We start from the raw sequence: 20,177 nt of genomic DNA, 5'->3' as shown, positions 1-20,177 counted from the left end.
TCTGGATAAGAAAAATATGTATTTGATGTGAATTTATACTTTAAATATATATATTTTATGGTGTGTGTGTGACTGTTACTTTTCAACGTAAAATGAGAAATCTTTAAAGATATCCTTGGCAATTCTAATATTGCTGAAGTTAAGTCTTCTCAATAGTAATACTGAGAGTCTTAGAGTTAACTGGATATTGAAAACAAACTTAATTACTTTAGTCTTAAAAGAGTCCCTACATCATTTCTCACAAAGACATTTCAAGTCATGTGTGACTTGGTTCCAAATACTATAGGTCTATATTATTAATCTTTGAATGCCAGACCAAAAATTAAAATTAAAAATCTCCCAACTGCAAATCTTTATCTTTAATCATTAACAAATATTTATGATATAAACTTGGTAGAATATCTAAGTTTGCTACCTGTTAAAGTAGTTTGCTTAAATTAGAGAGGCTTTGTTCATTTTCTTAGACTATATAAGCTATATTGTTTATTAGTATCATAAAAAGGCACCCATTGAATGGACAGGAATCATTAATATACATGTGCCATTTGCCATAAATGATCCATGGTCAAGGAGCTCTGTTCAGGCATTTCCATGTGAACCACTAAGAAGACCTGTTTGAAGTCTAAGCAAATCCAAATCAGTAGGTATTAAGAGTAAAATATAAAATTCTACCTTTACTAGCTTGTCTTTCCTTGGGGCTAAGGACAGCATTTCAATGCATTGGAGTGGCAGATTCTGGGAAGATGGAGGAATTGACCAAATCAGGACTCATAGCCTCCTTTGGCTTGAAGCTATTTGGGTTCATGGGGTTAAGAAAAGGACTCCTTCACACAGAGCAGCCTAGAACTCTTGGATTTTGAGACAAAACCCTAGTTATTATAAAATATCTATTTTGCCTATTGCCTGCTTTGTCTCCTTTGTGCTTGGATTTCTTTTGGGAGCTCAAGGGGGACTAGGGGTGTTTGGACTAAATACTACGTTTAGCACTGAGCCCAAAAATTATGCAACTGGCATTGTTTCAGTAAGCCAGCAAGAACATGCCTAGGAATGGACATTTGGAGAACAAGTTACGGTGTAGACAGATTCTTATACCAGAAGTGGCTTCTTTTTAAATCTCAAAATGCAAGTGCACTTTTCTAATATTAATAGCCTTGGGGATCCAGAAAATTCTGGGATTTTAAGGTGTTAGACCATTTAAAAACCTGTGATTGAGAGTCACTTGGAGGGAACAGGCATCTGGCCATGGCCAGAACTAAGATTTGCTTAGAAGGAATACAGAGGACTTATTCTTAAGCCTCAGACCAAAGGGGAAGCTCTTGTTCTTGTAGCCCAAATCCCAAAAGGAGTCAGCAGAACTCATTCTAAATCATCAGTGGGTATTGAAGGCTGGACTTTGTTTCTAGGGTCAGGGCAGCTTCAATCCAAATGAGGGACGTGGGTATTCATTAGTGTTCGGGATTTTGCTAACCTGGCTTATTTTGTTTTTGTTTTCCCTATTTGTTGATTAAAAAAAAATAGCACTATGAACTTTCATATTTCCATATGGGAAGTCAGGTTGTGTTCCAGTTAAAAAAGAAGATGTAGTAGAAAAAGAATATTGTATTCTAATAAAAATGTTTTTTCATTCATTCAACAAATACTAATTGAGCACCTAGTATCTGCTAAAGTTGGAAATTCATTCATAGTCCAAGAGAGTTGAGAAGAGTTCAGGAAATGAGAAGATCAGAATTCAGGAGATGTGAAGGAGTAGGGTTTCAACATAAGGCAGAGGATATATTGCTTTTCATTTGGCCCTGAGGAACCAGTCTCCTGCGGGAAGTATGTAGGAGCACAGATTTTGGCAACAGAGACTTGACAAGCTTCTTCAGGCTTCCGAAAGATTGTAGGGAAAGGCAGACAATAGTACACTTAACTTCTTATTATGAGATTTCTCTCAAATCTCAATATCTGGAAGATTGACAGCTGGAAAAGCTGAAACTGAGGGACTCTCTGTATATTTTCTACATATTTCTGCTGTCTACTCTATTTCTTAAAATGATGCTAATGCTCCTTTAGCTATCAACTTCAGTCTGGACCTAGATTTTAATATGTACTAATTTGGGGAGATTCCTTTACTTGGGGATTATTATTGTATAAGAGAATCAGTAACTTAAAGTACAAGTTACTACTTTTAGATTTGGGGGTCTTGTTGGCTTCTGGGAATATTTATAGTTAAATCAATGCTATAGTCCTGGGTTGTGTTGACATTTGGGAACCTAAAAAAGTTAGACTATATGAGAAATTGGTCATGTTAGTTAACTATTGCTATACAACAATCCCAAAAAACTTCTATTTGCTCATGATTCTGATTTGAGAATTTAGGCAGAGCTATCTGGGATAGCTTGTTTCTATTCCATGTGGTGGCAGCTGGGCTCATTCATGTGTCCATGGTCAGTTGGCAGCTGGGCCAGACTCTGGCTGGTCCTGGATGGCCTCACTCTCATGTATAGCTGTTGGCTTGGGCTTTCAGCAGAGGCGCTTCAGTTCTTTCCCACATGGCCTCTTCATATGGCTAATTCAGACTTCCTTACCCGGTGGCTAGATTTCAAGATGTGATGGCCCAATGCACAAATGCTCATCAAGCCTCTGCTTGCACCACATATGCTGATGTTTAACGGAACAAAGTAAGCATGAGGACAACTCCAGAGTCAATATGGAAAAGAAGACACAAGGGCATAAATGGTTAGAGGCATGACTCATTGGGGGGCATTAAAATAACAAGATAGTTATCATAGTTGTGATGGGAATAATCCCTCTTCAGTGATAGCAAAGAACCCAGTATAGTTCTGTGCAAAATGACATGAGCTAAACACACACACACACACACACACACACTCATTCACTTGAGAAAGACTCTTTTAGGTAGGAACAAATAGAATAAGAAGAAATGTTAAAGAGTAGAACTTTGAATTATCATTCCATTGTGAGGAAAAGTGATCCATTTGTGAGCAAATTTCTCCTTAGCAGAAAAAAAATAAGAAAGTTAATTTGTCCTTTCCTGTGGAAATAAGCATTTTCTTAATAATTAAAGAAGTTTGCATTATTTGGCCTATAGTATCTGTATCACAATGTATACCACTGTCTGGTGAGTGTGACCAGACAGCAAGGAGAATTATTCAAGATAGGAAAGAGAAAAGATGACAAATTCCTGATTTGATGTCACCTTAGAGTTAACCTAATGTTTTATCTTGACTGATTATAGAAACTTCTGAAAGGATTATAAAAGATTTGAGGATATGGTAGTTTAGAATATGTCCACAAATTCTTTGATAGCCCTTCCTTCAAGTGGCAGAATTTTATTTCCCTCCTCTTTAGTCTGGGCTGGATTTAGTGACTCATTTCTGATGAATAATGTATGGCAGAAGTGATGGTTTATGCTGTGCAAGATTAGGACATAAAAGACATTTTGGATCACACACTCTGGAGGAAGCAGCTGCCATGTCATAAGAACTCTCAAGGAGCTCTATAGAAAGGTCCATGTGGTGAGAGACTGGGCCTACTGCCAACAGCTATGTGAGGATGCCATTATGGAAGTGGATATCCCAACTCCAGCCAAGCCTTCAAATGACTGTCATGCCACCTGATAAGACTGAGTACAACCTTGTAAGAAACTCTGAACCCAAACCCTCCAACTTAGACATTTCCAGATTGCTATCTCCCAGAAACTGTGAGATAATAAATGTTTGTTGTTTTAAAGCTGGTAAATTTGGGGATAATTTGTTATACAACAATAGAGTACAGAGGAGCTGAACTGCCTCTATCATTAATCCTGGATGCACAAAATAAAGTACTTGAAAGTGCTCAAGAAAATAACTCCATGTTGAAGGTAGGACTTACTGATGTTGGTTGACATCAGCCCCCATGAGAGACAGCCTCACCCTTAGCTAATCATAGACTTAATCATTAACCCCAGGAATTAACAGAAGAACAAATACACAGGCAGTATTTTTGACTTATAGAGAAAGAAACTTTTCCTCAACCCCTCTCTTCCTTACTAAGTCTCAATGATGAATCAAACACTGGTAAAAAGTACTCTTCCACCAAGAAAGTTCATGTACTACACTGAATTTTGGGGTGGGGGGGAAACACTGGTTAACAAATCTGGCACAGAGAGGGGTGGCCCCATTTAGATAATTCCTATGAAGCCTAGATGGTGACAATCTTGAGGTTACTGCCACAGGACAGGGCCACACACTCTTTTTTTTACTACTCTTTCTCTTCTATCCACAAGTTTGAGAGAATCCCAGAACTTAATTTCCTTCAGAAAACAAACAAACACACTCTAGTTATCTCTTTCTCTCTCCTCCCTCTGTTCTTCTTCCTGCAAACTAGAGTTGGCCTCTTGTTCCACCAGGAGAACACCTAGAGTGGACTTCTTGGCACAGTTCTATTCTAGGCAATGGAGGCAAATATCAATCTCTAATCTCTTGTTCGCTCACGCTCTCACACTCTTGCTCTCTCTCTGAGCTTCTCTGCTTTTTCTCAAACACAACACAGGTGTTGCCATCAGTGGGAAGATGCTAGATTTCAATGGGGATCTTGAGAGGAAGTAGCCTACCATGCATAAGGAAAAGAGCTTTTCTGTGAAGCTCAAGCTACCTATTACAGCTTTACATTGGGTTCTAAAGCAAAAACCCTAGCCAAGAATGAAATATCACTTTGTCTTCTTTCTGCACATATGTATCTTTGGGACTTTGAAGGAAAGAGGCAGAAGCAGGGTTCAGATGTTAGCTGGTTCTAAGTGACCAGGTTTTTTAAAATTCATATACAACTAAGTGAAGTGTGTAATTGTTTGTTTGCATTAATTGGGGTATCAAGTTAAAAAACAGAAACAGTGTCACCAGCCTAGACAATCTGGTTGTCAAATAGGCTAATGCTCTGTAAAATGTGAGGAAATACGGAACTATTCAAGCAGGAATTGGGCACTGTAATAGCAGGCAGTGTCAAGTTTAAAGTAAGGTACGTTGGAAATAGCAATTTAACATCCTTTGTCCCAATTTCGTAGTTTCCATACCCAACTCCCATTATTTGAGGAGGCAGTTTTGCCTGAGTATGAACTGTAGAATTGGATCACAGCTGATAAGCTGTGAAATGATTTAACCACTTGGAGAAAGAAAAATAAAAAAAGACCCAAAAGTTATCACTGTCATGACAGCCTAACAAAATCTTCTGTTTGGTGTGAAAAGAACTTTTAAAAAAGCAAAACTCTAGTCAGTTTAAAGTGAATATTATATATTAAAAGTATGCTTTGAGCGTCTGGTATATGCCAAATTCATTACATGATTATCTCATCTAATTTTCATTAAAAATGACTGTCAGGGTGTCGCTACTATCATTCCTGTTTTACAGATAAGGAAACCAAGGCTTAAAGATTTAAATGTGTTAGTGATGATCACACAAAGAGTCAGGAGGCAAATCTAGGTAGTCTGATCCCAGAATGTCCATTCCTAACCACCTCACTGTAGTATCTCGAACAGGAAAGAACCCTGAAAATACTGAAGTACTATTAAATACAGTTAGGTTTCACTCATGAGAATACTTAAGACCTAGTGATTTCAAAGAAGAAAAACGAAGAATACTTATTTACTAAGTTTTTTCCTGGCTACCGGCCTGGTAATATAATATTCATCTGTCTGTCTCTCCCTCTCTTACTCTAACCTCATGGATTATAGGACTCCCATCCTTTCTCTCTGACTCAAAGCTGGGTATCCAGGAGATATTCTTTGTGTAACTCAAAACTGCCACCTTCTTCCACATTCAAAACACAGTCTCAGGTCACTGTGGTCACTGTCCTGACTAATAGTTTCCAGTGTCCAAGAGAAAATCTATACTCTGTACCCATCGTTGTTGTCCAGTGAAACCATTGTAAAATGCTCTTCCCTTACCTTCATCATTGAACAGATGGTTTTCTTGTCCACATCAACTGTTCTGGTATTGAATCTACAAGATAACTTCGCTCTGAGCCCTCAGCTCTAAGCAGGAATATCAGCGACATCTGCTGTTTGACTCTGTATTATTTCCTTCTTGCTTTAGAACTCTGGCATTGAGCCTGAGGGAGCCAGCTAGACAATCTGAGTATCACCTCACCATGACAAAATAAGAGTGCATTCTCTTCATGTCATGAAGATATTTCTTCCCCAGGCCTTATGACAACCAGGGAAAGTGGAGCAGGGCTGGCTGTCAGCCCCCAGAATGGGTACTGGTTTTCTCAGGAACCAGGCTCCTTGGTACCTCATGGAAATAGCCCCTGGCAGGCCCACTAATCAACCCTCAGAACATGCCCAGATAAAACTGAATCTGCAAGTGACAGAGTTGGGGTATTATTCTGGCATTCTGGATATATTGTCAGAGACCCATCATCGCTCAGTCAGAGGATGGCCAGTATATTATAACCTATTCAAGTGTCCACTTGCATGCTCTAGGGGCGTCTGGGTGGCTCAGTCGACTAAGCAACTGACTTGATTTTGGCTCAGGTCATAATCTCAGAGTTGTGAGCTCAAGGCCTGCATTGGGGCTCTCGTGGAGCCTGCTTAAGATTCTCTCCCTCTCCCTCTGCCCCTCCCTGCCCTCCCTCTGTCTCCCTCTCTAAATAAATAAATAAATGAAATGCATGCTCTAGCTTGGTATCAAATAGTTTATGATAATATTGTTAAGTATTTTATTTATGATTAAAGCTCAACAATTCTGTATAAATTACAATCTCTATATTTAAGATATCTTCCAATTTCATTTCACTATAAAAATATTGTAGAAAACTATAATATTGCCAATGTATTTGTGTGTCGATTAAGGCATAAATACCAAGCCAGTAGAGGACATGTCTAATCATAGAGGCAGCACTGATAAGATCTTGGTTCAGAAAGAAGCCACTAGAATAAGCCTTCTTTGTTAATGCAAATCAGAGGTAAGAGTTAAACATATATTTGCAAGGCAAGTTTGTGTGGGAAGGATGTAAAATAACCCTTTTTTGAATCAATTTGGGCTGTTTATTCAGACATCCCCAGTATGCAAACCTCACTAAGTGGGAAGAATAGACCATAAGCATAACAAATAAAACAACCTTTGGGAAAGAAGAATTTGAGAACCTAACCTCTGCTCTCCAAGACTCAAATTAAGGAAAATTGGCAGAACAGACCAAGTTGCTCTCTCTGAGGTCCACTGGCAGAAATGGATTCTAAAGATCCCCCAAAGAAGTGAACCAAGTGGGAAAGGGCAGTTTGGACTGTCAACATGGAACCTTTGGGTTCACAGGAAACAGGCCAGGGCTGGTTATAGCAAAATGAGTTTGGAGCTGGAAGCCCTTTGGGACCGAGCCAGCTTGCTTTGGGAAAGAAATTGTTGAGCATGCAGTTATTCTAAGTCAGAACCTCTCGGTACTGTGGTCACCACAGGCCTGGCAAGGGCATCTCTACAGAGGGGAACTAGCATTCTAGGTCTTGTGTGTAACCTATCATGTACAGTGTCACTAGGTACAACAAGAAGCAAGAACAAGAGTAGACTCAAACTTCCAGTTGTCTCTCAGTCTGGCATTTGGATATAGGATTAAAATTTTATGCTATTAGAATTAAGTAAGGGCGCCTGGGTGGCTCAGTTGGTTGAGCAACTGCCTTCGGCTCAGGTCATGATCCTGGAGTCCTGGGATCGAGTCCCACATCGGACTCCCTGCTCAGCAGGGAGTCTGCTTCTCCCTCTGACCCTCCCCCCTCTCATGTGCTCTCTCTCTCTCTCTCATTCTCGCTCTCTCAAATAAATAAAATCTTAAAAAAAAAAGAATTAAGTAAATCCTAGGGTTCTTGGGCAAATGTAATGTAAAAGGATGCAAGAAACATTTAGCGGCTTTCTCGCAATTAAGAACATTTGCAAGCATTAGTTATTCAATTTATAATAGAATTATTTATATATATATGCCCCAAAATGATGATGTGTCCTTATATTGGCTTTTTTGCTTACACATCTTCCTGTCCCAGCTGCCTTAGTCTTGCTCCTCAGGATCATCTCCCAGATGAACAACCCATACCCAAGTCCTTGTCTCAAGTTCTGCTTTGGCCAGGCCAGGGGTGGGGCGGGGGGGGCAACTAAGACAAGGACTTTGAGAAGCAACAGTAAAATAACCAAATTCCAAGTGGGGATAAAAGCTTGAGCAAGAGCACAAAAGTGGGAGAGGGGGTGTTATCTAGAGCATCTAAGTAGACGAGCATGGCTCTAACACAGGCTTCAAAGTAAGGCAATGATGAATAGTAGACTAGATAGAAAAATTTTATGAGAACTCAAACTAGAAAATTCCAAACTAGAGTGATTTGTATGTCAAGCTGAAGAGTCTGGACTCTATTTTTTTTTTTACATGTAATGATTCATAAAAGGTTTTTGAGCAGTGGAATGGCATGTCCAGATATGTATTTCAAGAAGACAGCTCCAAAAGAGATATGGAGGACAGAGAAAACTGGGGAAATAGACAAGTTAAGACTATCGAGTCCCAGGTGAGAAAAAAAATAAGGCCTTGAACTAAGGTAGTGGCAGTGGAAGTGGAGAGGAGGGTAAATATTTGAGATATTTAAGAGATAGAATCAACTGGAAGGCATTATAATGTGATGGCTAATAGTGCAAACTCTGGAGTCAGAGTGCCTAAATTTCAGTCCTGTCTCTAACACTGCTCAGATGTTGCTTGGGGCAGGATCTTAAACTTTCCAAGCCCTGGTTTCCTCATATGTACTACAGGGATATTAATAGTAAATTTCTTATAGGGGTATTAAGTATTAATTGAAATAATGTTGAGTTCTGGGCACAGTGTCTGGCAGATCATCATCATTATCATCATCATCATTGACTGAGTATAGAAAGTTTAAAAAAATAGTTGAAGATAAATAATATTTCTACTGGTCAAAGGTTTTGTTTTTTTTCAGAATGCTTTTTCAGAGTACTACATCACCATAGTAAAATATAAAATGATTTCTGTCTATATCTCCTCCCAGAAAAAGTGAAGCCAAGTGTTTTTATTCTAGTTGAGATTCATGTAGAAATAATGATTTGCCTAAGGTCAAACAGACTGCAAGTTGCAGGACCAAGATCTGAACCATGATCTCTTAAGGTCGACTAACCCAGATATGCCTCTGGATACTAGCAGGCGCATTTTCTATGGGATATGTGAAGACAGGAGTTTCTCCTTCTACAGCAGTCACTTATGAACAGCCTATTCTGTTACCAGAAAATCTCCTAGAGGGTCATTACATAAGACACTGTACTTGCTCCAACGACTACCACAGAGATGACTGGGATGGGAAGGATATTGGACACCCCCAGTATCCTGGGGGTGTCTTGGTTAATTCTCTCTGCAATTCAGTGAGGTAAAGTTGTTCATCATTGTTTTCCAGAATGAGGAAATGCATGCTGAGAGAAACTGATCTACTTACCTATAATCACAAGAGCAAAATGATAAGATGTGGACCTTGAGTTGCATAATTCTAAATCTTAAGATGTGGTGTTTCCAGGAAAATGCAAATTCTAAAGATGCATTTAAATGAACACAGACCAAAGTGGAGTGGAGACTGAGAGCCTTAGAATCGAAGATACCAAAAATTGTTGAAAGTAGATCAGAAAATAGATGATGAAAATCCAGAGGACAAAGGCAGAAGTTGTCATGGAAGTGAACAGACCTGGGTTGAGTACTGGTTATTGAAAATGTGGGGGCAGGGTGTGTGTGAGAGAGGGTGGGGTATTCAATTAGAAGGTAGACAAGTTTGGCAATGGGTTTTATAAGTGGTTAGTGGGATTTGAAAGAGGAATTCTTTTTCTTGTTGGCACTTCCCAAAGAGTTAGGGATTTCTTGCCATACTACAATCAATGCCTTTTTTTCTGAATTAAGCAGTCTTACAGATTATACTGCACTGAGTTTCTGCCATTCGGAAACAAGAACCTACATTATTTTGTAAACTGAATTATTTTCTGAAAACACTAATTTGGAGAACCGGATACTATAAATTCCCATCATTGGCTTGGAAATTAACTTAGTGATTTTCTTGTTTTCTATTAATATAACAGTGTGCTGATATATTGATTGTGAAAGCATTGCTAATTGTCTTCCTTCGAATCTGTTCCTTCCATTCACCCTTAATAAAAATAACCCAATTTTATTTGGGTGATGATGTTACTAGCTAAAAGGTGACATGTTGCACATTTTCTTGTGAAAAGATATAGCTCAAGTCAATGAGATGTGAGCAGAAGACCTGTGTGAGACTCTGAGAAACTATAGGTGGCTTCTGAAGACTCTTAAGGATGACAGAGCAGCAAGATAAAGGGAGATTAGATCCTTGATAATCCTGGAGTCATCACACGCCAGGAGCTGACTACCTCTAACTACCACTATGAGTGAGCTAGGACTTTCTTGTGTGTTAAGCTCCTATTACTTTAGGTTTTCCCATTTTATATGACCAAATCTGATTCTAACCAATACAGGACAAATTAGATTGAACCATCATTGACTTAAGTTATTGTCAAATGTTAGGTAATCTCAAGTTAAAACAGAAGTAAATAGAGATAAGTGGAAGATTCAAATAATTAAAATTTATAAATGGAATTTATAGCTGAGTTTGGTCCATGAAGATGAATGTAATAATTGTTTGAAAGCTGATCTAGGAGGAATGAGTCAAAGTTAGGAAATAATAGATAAACATTGTCTTGAATTTCTTCTACATTTCCAGTATTGCACACACAGAGCATAAAGAACAAAGACAACAAAGTGTTTGGACTATCTCCATACATAATTACCATTCTTAGGATAAAAGGGAAATGCTTAAATAAAACAGAAACGCAGGAATTCATTTTAATCTCCATTATGCACTGAAGTATCTATACTTTTCTTTTTTTATAGTTTTCTATTATTTTGTTGAAGAAAATGTGCCATTTCTAAAGGTAATATGAATCTTAAATATAAATCTTATAATTTACTATACATGTGGTTAATAATAAAAGAAATAGCAGATTGTGAGAAAGTCATGAATATGCTTGCTAAAATCTCTTCCCAAAATTTTGCTATAATTTGGCTATAATTTTTCTGTTTTATCATCTTTGTGGGGTTCCTCACCTGACTGCATAATTCCAGACTGAAAAAATACATTAAGAGGTTTGATCATATGATATGGTACTTCCAGAAGGAAAGAGAGAAGGAAAGAAAGGGCTAGGGAACAATACTAAGTGGGGCAGCAGGCATAGTTTTAAAGTCTTCTTGTTAATTGGGAGAATGAAAACATAATTAATGAGAGATCAGATATAGATAATCAGACTCAATTTCTGTCAGGAAATGGAGAAGGGAACTCCAAATAGCAAGTTTCTTGGCAAAAAGAAAGAGATCCATTGAAAGTGTCACACTAATCAGAAAGTATCACTTGTATCTTCATTTTATCTTGTTTTATGCTTTATTACAGAGTAATTTATCTAACCCCACAACCTCAAATCATCACTTGCTTACAAATGAGTCTCAAATGTCTATCTCCAGGTATCACTCCTGCTCTAAATTCTAGACCTGAACACCATTATCCTCATATGAATGTCAAATGGGCATCAGTAACCCAAAGACATTAAAAATGGAAAGTAACTTTTCCCCCCACCCTACTCCCAACTTACATACTCTCTAGCTTGGTTAATGTCACCACCTTTACTATCAACTTCTACCTACTGTCTCTCTCATCCCCAGATGGACTTCCCCCTGCAAGGTTCCTCCTTTTCATTGTCATTGCTAATGATCTAAATTAGCCACCATTGCCCCAGTCTCTTGGACCACTGGACATCCTTATAACTGGTCTCCATCCTTCCTGTCCTTTTCCCCTTCAAGTGAAGACAATTTATTTTCTAAAACTCATACTTAACCTCCTTAAAAAGCCTTCAATGACAATCCATCCCTTACCACCGTTATATTTTTACCTCCTGTCACTTATTTCCCGTGATCTTATGCTGTGATGACATGGAGCAATTCATGTTTCCTCAAAAAAGATAATGCACTTGGGGCCTTTATGACTTGCCTGGTGCTCTTTCCTCTGCCTGAGATGCCTTTACATTCCTTCTCTGCTGTTCATATTGCCTGTATACATACATCTGTGGCACCTTCTTTGTGCTTCCCTGTCAGAATGAATTGTTCTCTCTTCTTTGTGCTCTTAACACATTTAGTACACACATCTATTAAGACACTTCTAGCTTGTGTGGTGCATTATTTTTTACTTCCCTTTCGACCACTGGGCTGTGAGTGAGCTCTTTGAGAGCAGAGACCTTATTTTATTCATTTTTATATCCTTAACATATAACTCCCTATCTTGTACATAGTAGGTGTTTGGTTTTTCCAAATTGATATAAAATATACTGCCATGTTACCCAAATAAAGGTTGTTTTTTGTTTTATACATTTTCCTCTCTCTCTGAAAAAAAAATTATCCATGACTTTAGTTGTATTCTTAAAAGGTAATGACTTGAAATGAGTAGGGACTCAAACCTGGGAGATACTCGTACTACTATTGCATTTACAGAGCACATTTTAAGTTCACCACAGTGCTTAATAATCACCCTAATTATTTATTAAAATTTAACTCTCTTTTCCAGTTAATTAAACTTGCATTTGGTAAAGCTATCCAATTTTGGCAGATAAGCAGCTTTTCTATGTGTATGTATATGTGTTAAAGGCTGACTGGATACAATTTTTATAGCAGTAGAAGTTTTCAAATTCCTCCCTCTTCTTAAATACATGGCAACATCACTTCTTTAATAGAGGAATGCTCTTCCAAGGAAACAATGAGATCTAATGCCTCTAAAGGGGTAAATCTTAAATAATTTAGAGAATTGTTATTTTCTACCTTTATGTATCCACATGCTTATAGAAGTACCTTTAAAAAAAACACAAACACATAAATATTAAAAGTCTATATCATGGGTTTTGGTCCTCCTAAATAATTTATCCTACTATGAGTAAATGACCTGGATTTTATCCTAAGAGCAAAAAAATGCAGAGCCCTTGTTACTTCAGACAGACATTCCCATCTCAGAAATATACTAATTCCAACACAGTGTGTTCCTTTTCTAGGAAAAATTTGCTTTCCTCTCTGTTTTTGGATGCAGGTGCTATTTTTGGAGTCCACAAGCAGAGGCAGACACATCTTACAGATGTGCAGAGTCTCTGGAACTGCTGATATGATTCTGGAGCTTCAATCACAAAAATATCACACTCCAGTAGGAGTCAATCTGCTTGTGCACCATTCTGTAAGTGGCTTCCTCTGGACATCCAAATTGGAATGGCATTGAAAGTCGATTACAGGTTCTCCTTTTCTTAAGAGGGCTGTGATTTTTTGTCTTTTTTAAACAATTTGTATTATGTAATTATAGAATATTTTAAACATAACAGAGAAATACAGAAAAGAACTTAGGCTTTCATATAACCATCATCTAGATTTGACAGGTGTTAATATTTTGTCACAATTTACTTCAGATTTGTTTAAGAAATCAAACTGTTTGATATCCTAACTCCCACTCCCCATCCTTTCTCCCTTCTTCTCATCTAAGCGTAAATACACAAAATAGTGGTATATCTAATTTACGGGTGTACCTGAACGTAATAAAAATATAAAAGGCTTCTTTTAACTAGGAACTTGACGATTACAAGAAAGAATGGATTCATTTAAATTTTCGAATCCATATGCTAGAGTCTAGAACAGGAATTGGCAAACTTTTTAGGTAAACGGGCAAGATAGTAAATATTTCAGGTCTTTGTTGCCACCGCTCAACTCTGCTTCTGTAGTGCAAAAGCAGCCATGGACAGCAGACAAATGAATGAGCATGGCTGTGTTCCCATATACATTTATTTACAAAAACAGATGGCAGACCAGATTTGACCCACAGCCTATTGTTTGCTGACCCCTGTACTAGACAGTCTAGATTGAACCATTTAACTTTATTAAAGTTACCTAAAACACAATTATATTTAGAATAAGTAAGCTGTAAGTAATTTTCACTGTTGTTCTTATATTAACTTCTCCAAAAGAGATAAAAATTGCTTCCAATATCCATTCTCCCCTTCTTTTATAGTGATACAATTTTTAGTCCATGGTGGTCTGGAATAAAGAGTGATTTCCCCGTATGATTTTCCCATACTTCTTTGTAATTTGTGGCCATATGACTAAGTTGTACCCAATAAGCTCTCAGTACAAGAGTCACATGACAGCATCTGTGAATTTCCCTTAAAAGAAAGCTGGCCCATACCCTTTGATACTTTTTCCTACGCTCCCTGTATCCTGCTGCTTGAAATGTGGTTGCAATCACTGGAACTCTGTCTTAGCTCAGGAGGACATGAGCCTCACCCTAGGAATGAGAGAGCAACAAACTGGAAGGTCCTTGGGAACTTGATAGGAACAGATCCTATTAAGCCATGTTATCCTTCAGATGCCCACCTCAATATACCTTTTGATGAGAGAAATAAACTTTAATATTATTAATCATAGTTATTTGAGGTTCATGCAGCCATACCTAATTCCCACTGATCTAACTTTCAGGCCTACTCAGTAGGCAATGGGCCTCCTCAGGTCCATCCGACATCAATACTCTTGTCTAACAGAGTCTCCTCCCTACACATCCAGATTCTGCATCGTTCACTTCTCTTCACCATGGAACCGGCCTAGGGCTTGATCATACTTACTTACTTTAGGAAGTTACACAAAATGTAAAAAGAAGTATCAATCTCCTTTCCACAACTGTTCAAAAGCATAGAATTCAAATGCTATATGGACACTTTAGCCCTTTTATTTCCCTAATTCTGATTAATACTAATACCTATAGTAGACTCAAGTGGTAAAAATTTCAGTGTGCTTTTTCTAAATGCTTGAGCCTATTACCCTGAACAACAAATTTCCTTTAGCTATGTTGTTAAGTGTTGTTTCTACAGTATAATGGCAGTTGATGTAGTTACTTAGGCTGCCATAGTTGTAGCTGGAAAGAAACAGATTCCAGACTGGGCAAAACCTAAAAAGAGTTACCCCAATGCACAAAAACCATGTAATCTGTACTTTGAACTTCCTATCATATGTCACCCTAAATATAACACACTGGGCTTGGAGTAATTCACTTCATTCCTATTTTTATATAAAACACTTTTACTCATCAGATCCTAGATGACGACTGGAAGAAGTAAGTTGCAAAGAGAATTACAATCCCAATTTAAATGTAATTTAAAATAAGAGAAAGATAAGCGGATACAATTAATATTTCAAACATGGAAAAACTACTGGGGAGAAAAGAGCCAGAATGTTAATGTTGCTTATCTCTGACTGGTGAAGTTATAGGTGATTTATTTCTTCCTTTTTATTTTCTAAATATTCTACAACAAACATTTATTACTTTTGAAAACAGAAAAAAATGTATAATTCAAGGTCCTGAAAAACTCGATTAAATAAAGAAAACACGTAGAATGAAAAATATGAGGAAAATCAACGTGGCACAGCAATTAAGAGCAAATAATAGATCAACAGTTCTCATTTATCCGCATTAGAAGAAGACAACAAAGACATAGCTCCCCTAAAGAGCAAATGACCCAATGTTCAATTTCGCTTTGGTTAGTTTTGGAACACCTGTGCAATTAACCTTCCAATCTTTTCTTCTCTGAGCCTTTGAACCTCAGTTTCCTCCTCTGTGAAATTGTACCCATCGCTCAGAGCTGCCGAGAGGACTGAACATTGATATGAAAGCACGTGGAATTTCAATTTCTAGCAGATGAATAATCAGTTCCTATCACTGTAATAGCAGATTTTCAATCAATTCCTGAAATGCTATGTAAGTGCACACTGAGCATCAGCGCTGTGTGGGAAACAAAGATAAATGCGAAAGTCTCCCTGCACCCAAGAACATCACAATTGAGTTAGAAGGATAAGACATATACCCAAATAGTTACAATGCAATGTTCCTCATAAGAGAACAACAGAGCACAATGAAGTTCAGAGGCAAATTAAGAAAGGTTTTACGGGGCACAGGGTAAAATAAAGAAACATTCTGGTAACAGAAATGCAAATTATGAATTCTAGAGTTGGCTGTCCCAGCAACTATGTGACCCAGGACAGGGTTACAAACCCTTTCTGAGTTTCAGATTCATCATTTTTCCAATTAGGAGGATTTTCCCAGATGATCTCTAAGGTAACTTCTGCTTTTATAACAAACCCTGATATAGTATTTCATGTAAGAACTGATCTAATTTCTTCACAGCTACAGATATATATAAAGATAGCACGTGTGTGTGTGTGTGTGTGTGTGTGTGTGTGCGCGCGCGCATGCGTGATATATAGACTAAGGGCATATATATGTTTAATCCTCTCATATTAACCTTGAAATACAAATGCAGTTATTATCAGTCTCATTTTTCTGCTGAGGAACTGAAGCTCAAAAAGATAAACCGCTTAAAGTGACATGACTAGGATTCAAATCCAGGCACTCTCCAGTCAGTACCATCTGAGTGAAGCCTTGAAAGATTTTTAGGATTCTATAAGTAGTAATGAAGAAAGGAGTACTTTCTAGAAGGGAAACTCAGCATGTTGCAAAGGCAGAGAAGTAGGCGGGCAAGAGGGCTCTAGGGAGGCAGCATGTGATCCCAGAGAGAGTACACCTTTGGACCTGAATACAGGAGTTGGAGTATTTATTCATTTTGCGACAGTAATAAATTTGCTTCAGTACTCTAAGCTTTAATTATCTGTAAATTAAGGATAACGGCATGTACCCTGTAGGGTTAAAATGAAGATCAAGTAAGAGCATGTAAAATGCTAAACCCACTATCTGACACATGGTGGGTAACTGAAGCTATTACTACTAATGGGTGAATAGCCTAGTTTGGCCAAAACATGTCAGGATAGGGTGAGAAGTGGACAGTGATTAGCAACAGAGGTAGTGAAGATAAACCTGGGACGATCTTAAATGTCTGGCCTGAAAATTTGGATTTTTTTATGACTTAATTCAAGGAAGGAATTTTGTATGTCTGAAGTCAGTATTAAACTTGTATGAATTTCATGAGCACTCTTGTGGTGGTCAGGAGGAAGATGGTACTGAGAGAGGATTCCTGGGCTAAATAATAAAGATGTATGGAAAATAATCCAAATCCATTTACGAGGACACTGACTCTGACCTCCCACTTTACAGGACTGTTGAATTTTCTGGATAAAAAGATACATTATTATATTCTGGAAGTGTCAATTTCTTAAAGGCTGAAATTATAGAAAGGAATTTTTATTCTTATTTTTTTTATTTTTATTTTTATTTTTTTTAAGATTTTATTTATTTGAGAGAGACAGAGAGAGCACATGAGAGGGGGTTGGGTCAGAGGGAGAAGCAGACTCCCTGCTGAGCAGGGAGCCCGATGTGGGACTTGGTCCTGGGACTCCAGGATCATGACCTGAGCCGAAGGCAGTTGCTTAACCAACTGAGCCACCCAGGCGCCCTAGAAAGGAATTTTTAAATAGGAAATGATTGAACTGCCTTTATTCATTTATCATCTAAAGATCAATGTCAAATCTACAACTTCTCATTTTGAGCAAATAAGGATGTGTCCAGGAAAAAAAGACAGGAAAAAAAAAACATAAACTAAATAAAAAGAAAACGGTCTGAATTCAACCTAGCTGGATGGTCACAAGTTGAGAATGAATGTGGAGTTAGGAAATTCCATCAATAAATAATCAACACGTTTATTGAATATGGGCTATACGCCTTACACTTTGCTAAAGGCGTCACATGCTTTATTTTGATTAACCCTCACAGCATACTCATAGCTAAGTATTTTATTTATCACCATTTTTCAAATGAGAAAACTGAGGCTCAGAAACAGTAATTGGTCAAGCATACAGAGATGTCACATAGCTTGAACCAGGATTGAAAGCCAATCTTTCCTGCTTTGGTATTTAGTGCAAACTGATAACACCACTATCAGTACCACTTCTACCACATCTTGACCACCACCGCCACCATCACAACCACTAGTAATACGGCCATCACCATGATGGCTACCACAACCATCTCCTCCGACGTTATTACTACTATAATGACTATCCCTAACGTGCCCACAACCACCATCACCACCAATACCACCACTAACTAATACCAAGCACCTTTACCACCAACACTCCCTTCTTCTCTGAGAAAGACTAGTTTCTTTAGACCAAATATCTTCCCAGAAAAAATACTTTATATTAATAACATCTCCTAAGAATAAGTTTCTTTCCCAAATTTCTCCTACATGAGGGGTATGTCCTCATCAACAACATTCCCTTCCCAGGAGAACTGTCTTACAAATAGTTGCTAAGATATTTTTGAGATCAAGAAGATTGAATTAATCCTATTTCCAAAGCCATATGGTAATGTATTTTATAGATAAAGAAATTTCCAAATTTTAAAAGAAAAAGTTTATAAGATAAAGGGCACATTTAAGGGAAATGATTCTAAAGCCTTACTACTCACAGGACGATCCATAAACCAGCATCATGGGCATGGGAGCATGTTAGAAAGGCAGAGTCTCAGGCCCTTGATCTGATAAATCAGAATCTGCATTTTTAACAAGAGCCCCAGGTGATCTGTAACACATTAAAATTTGAGAAGCCCTGCCCTAAATCCCTTTAGTCAAATCTATCATTCTGCATATAACAGTGGGTGATTTTTATTTGTCCATTTTTTTGAAGAGCTCACGCGGACTCATAGGAACATAAAAACATTTACTTTTAAATAATAGTATACAGCTGTTTTTTAAAAGCTAAGAATCTAGCTGGCTGATCACTGAGTGATGGAAATGAAAACATGTATTCTTTCTTAGAAAGGGGAAGGCAGGCTGCTGTAAGAGGAGAAATTTTGAGTATATGGGAAAGCAATATCAGAAAAGGGTTAAAAAAACAAGGTAAAATATGAACAGTTATTTGAAAGAAACAATAACAGAGAAAACATTCTTTAATAGAGCAGAAATAAAGAGGACATGGGAAAATGCTGCCCCCCTTTGAAGTAGAGAAGGGAAAGCTGGTAAAAGCTGACGCTAAAGTGGCAGAGGCTGTTAATGAGGTTCTAAAGAGATGTTTTTCACTCCCGCCCCGCTGTATCTAGTGATCTGTAATCAAATTAGTACTGTGCAGTCCATTTTTAAGAACAACAACCTCGGTGACTAGGGTAGCTTAAGAATCACCCCAGGGATGAAAATACCTGATCTCATAGCCCCTTCGTCTCTGTTAATCCTTGCTCCTGGTCATGCTCTTTCTCTTTATGCTGAAACTCTCCTTTATCTTTTTAGTTTCCACCTTTGAAACATGTGTGCACCCTCATTTTCCTCTTCCTCTCTGAGTAACATATGCAATTAAAATCAGTTTTTGAAGTTTGTATAGGTGTCTACCATGGGCCTATCCTTCAATGAATCGGGATTTTAGGAAATTAGAGAGGCCTACCAGATGTAAAGAGGTCCATCGGATTCTTCATCCCGTAGAAAGCGGTGTCTCTGTCGTCTACCCCTGTCTTCTCCTACCACCCAGGATTGGTGCTGGTGGGACAGCAGATTCCAAATTCTGTAAAAACATTGTCCTGCGTTTAAGGCCTCAACTTTAGCAATTGGGTCAATTGTTTCTCTGCCTATTTTTATTTTGCCTTTAAGTATCTTTTTCTCAGTGTTTTATCCCGATTTCATTTTATTTCCTACCCTTTACGTGCCCTGGCCATGCAAATTATCATCAAAATAACATTTTTGTTTAAACTGTGGACCGGAAAGAATCTTTTATAAATGGTTAAACACAATAACCAAAGAAAAGTTGTGTGGACAATATATCCTACTGTTACATGATTTCATTCATGTATATTTACCATGTAATTTAAAATGTCACCTCTTATTTTATACTAAGAAAGGAAAATTCTATTTCCGGGGCATGTAAAGCTCCGTGTTTCTAACACTTGCCTACCCACACCAGTCTTTTAGTGCCAGAGTATTAGATTTCAGAGAGACGATAACTAGTAAAAACAAATCTCTTCCCAGGCAGAATTAATCCCTTCTCTTCTGAGCTCCCAGGGCACTGGAACATACTTCTGCTGCAGATCTTTGAATTATTATTAATTGTTTAAATGGTTTGACTCCTCTATTAGACTACACTGTGCCTAGAAGGCAAAAATCCACTG

This window comes from Callorhinus ursinus, unplaced genomic scaffold (assembly GCF_003265705.2).
Source record: "Callorhinus ursinus isolate GAN/ISIS: 27379988/994484 unplaced genomic scaffold, GSC_fseal_2.0 scaffold12, whole genome shotgun sequence".
NCBI classification, from domain to species: Eukaryota; Metazoa; Chordata; class Mammalia; order Carnivora; family Otariidae; genus Callorhinus; species Callorhinus ursinus.
Note: the sequence above shows the minus strand (reverse complement) of the source record.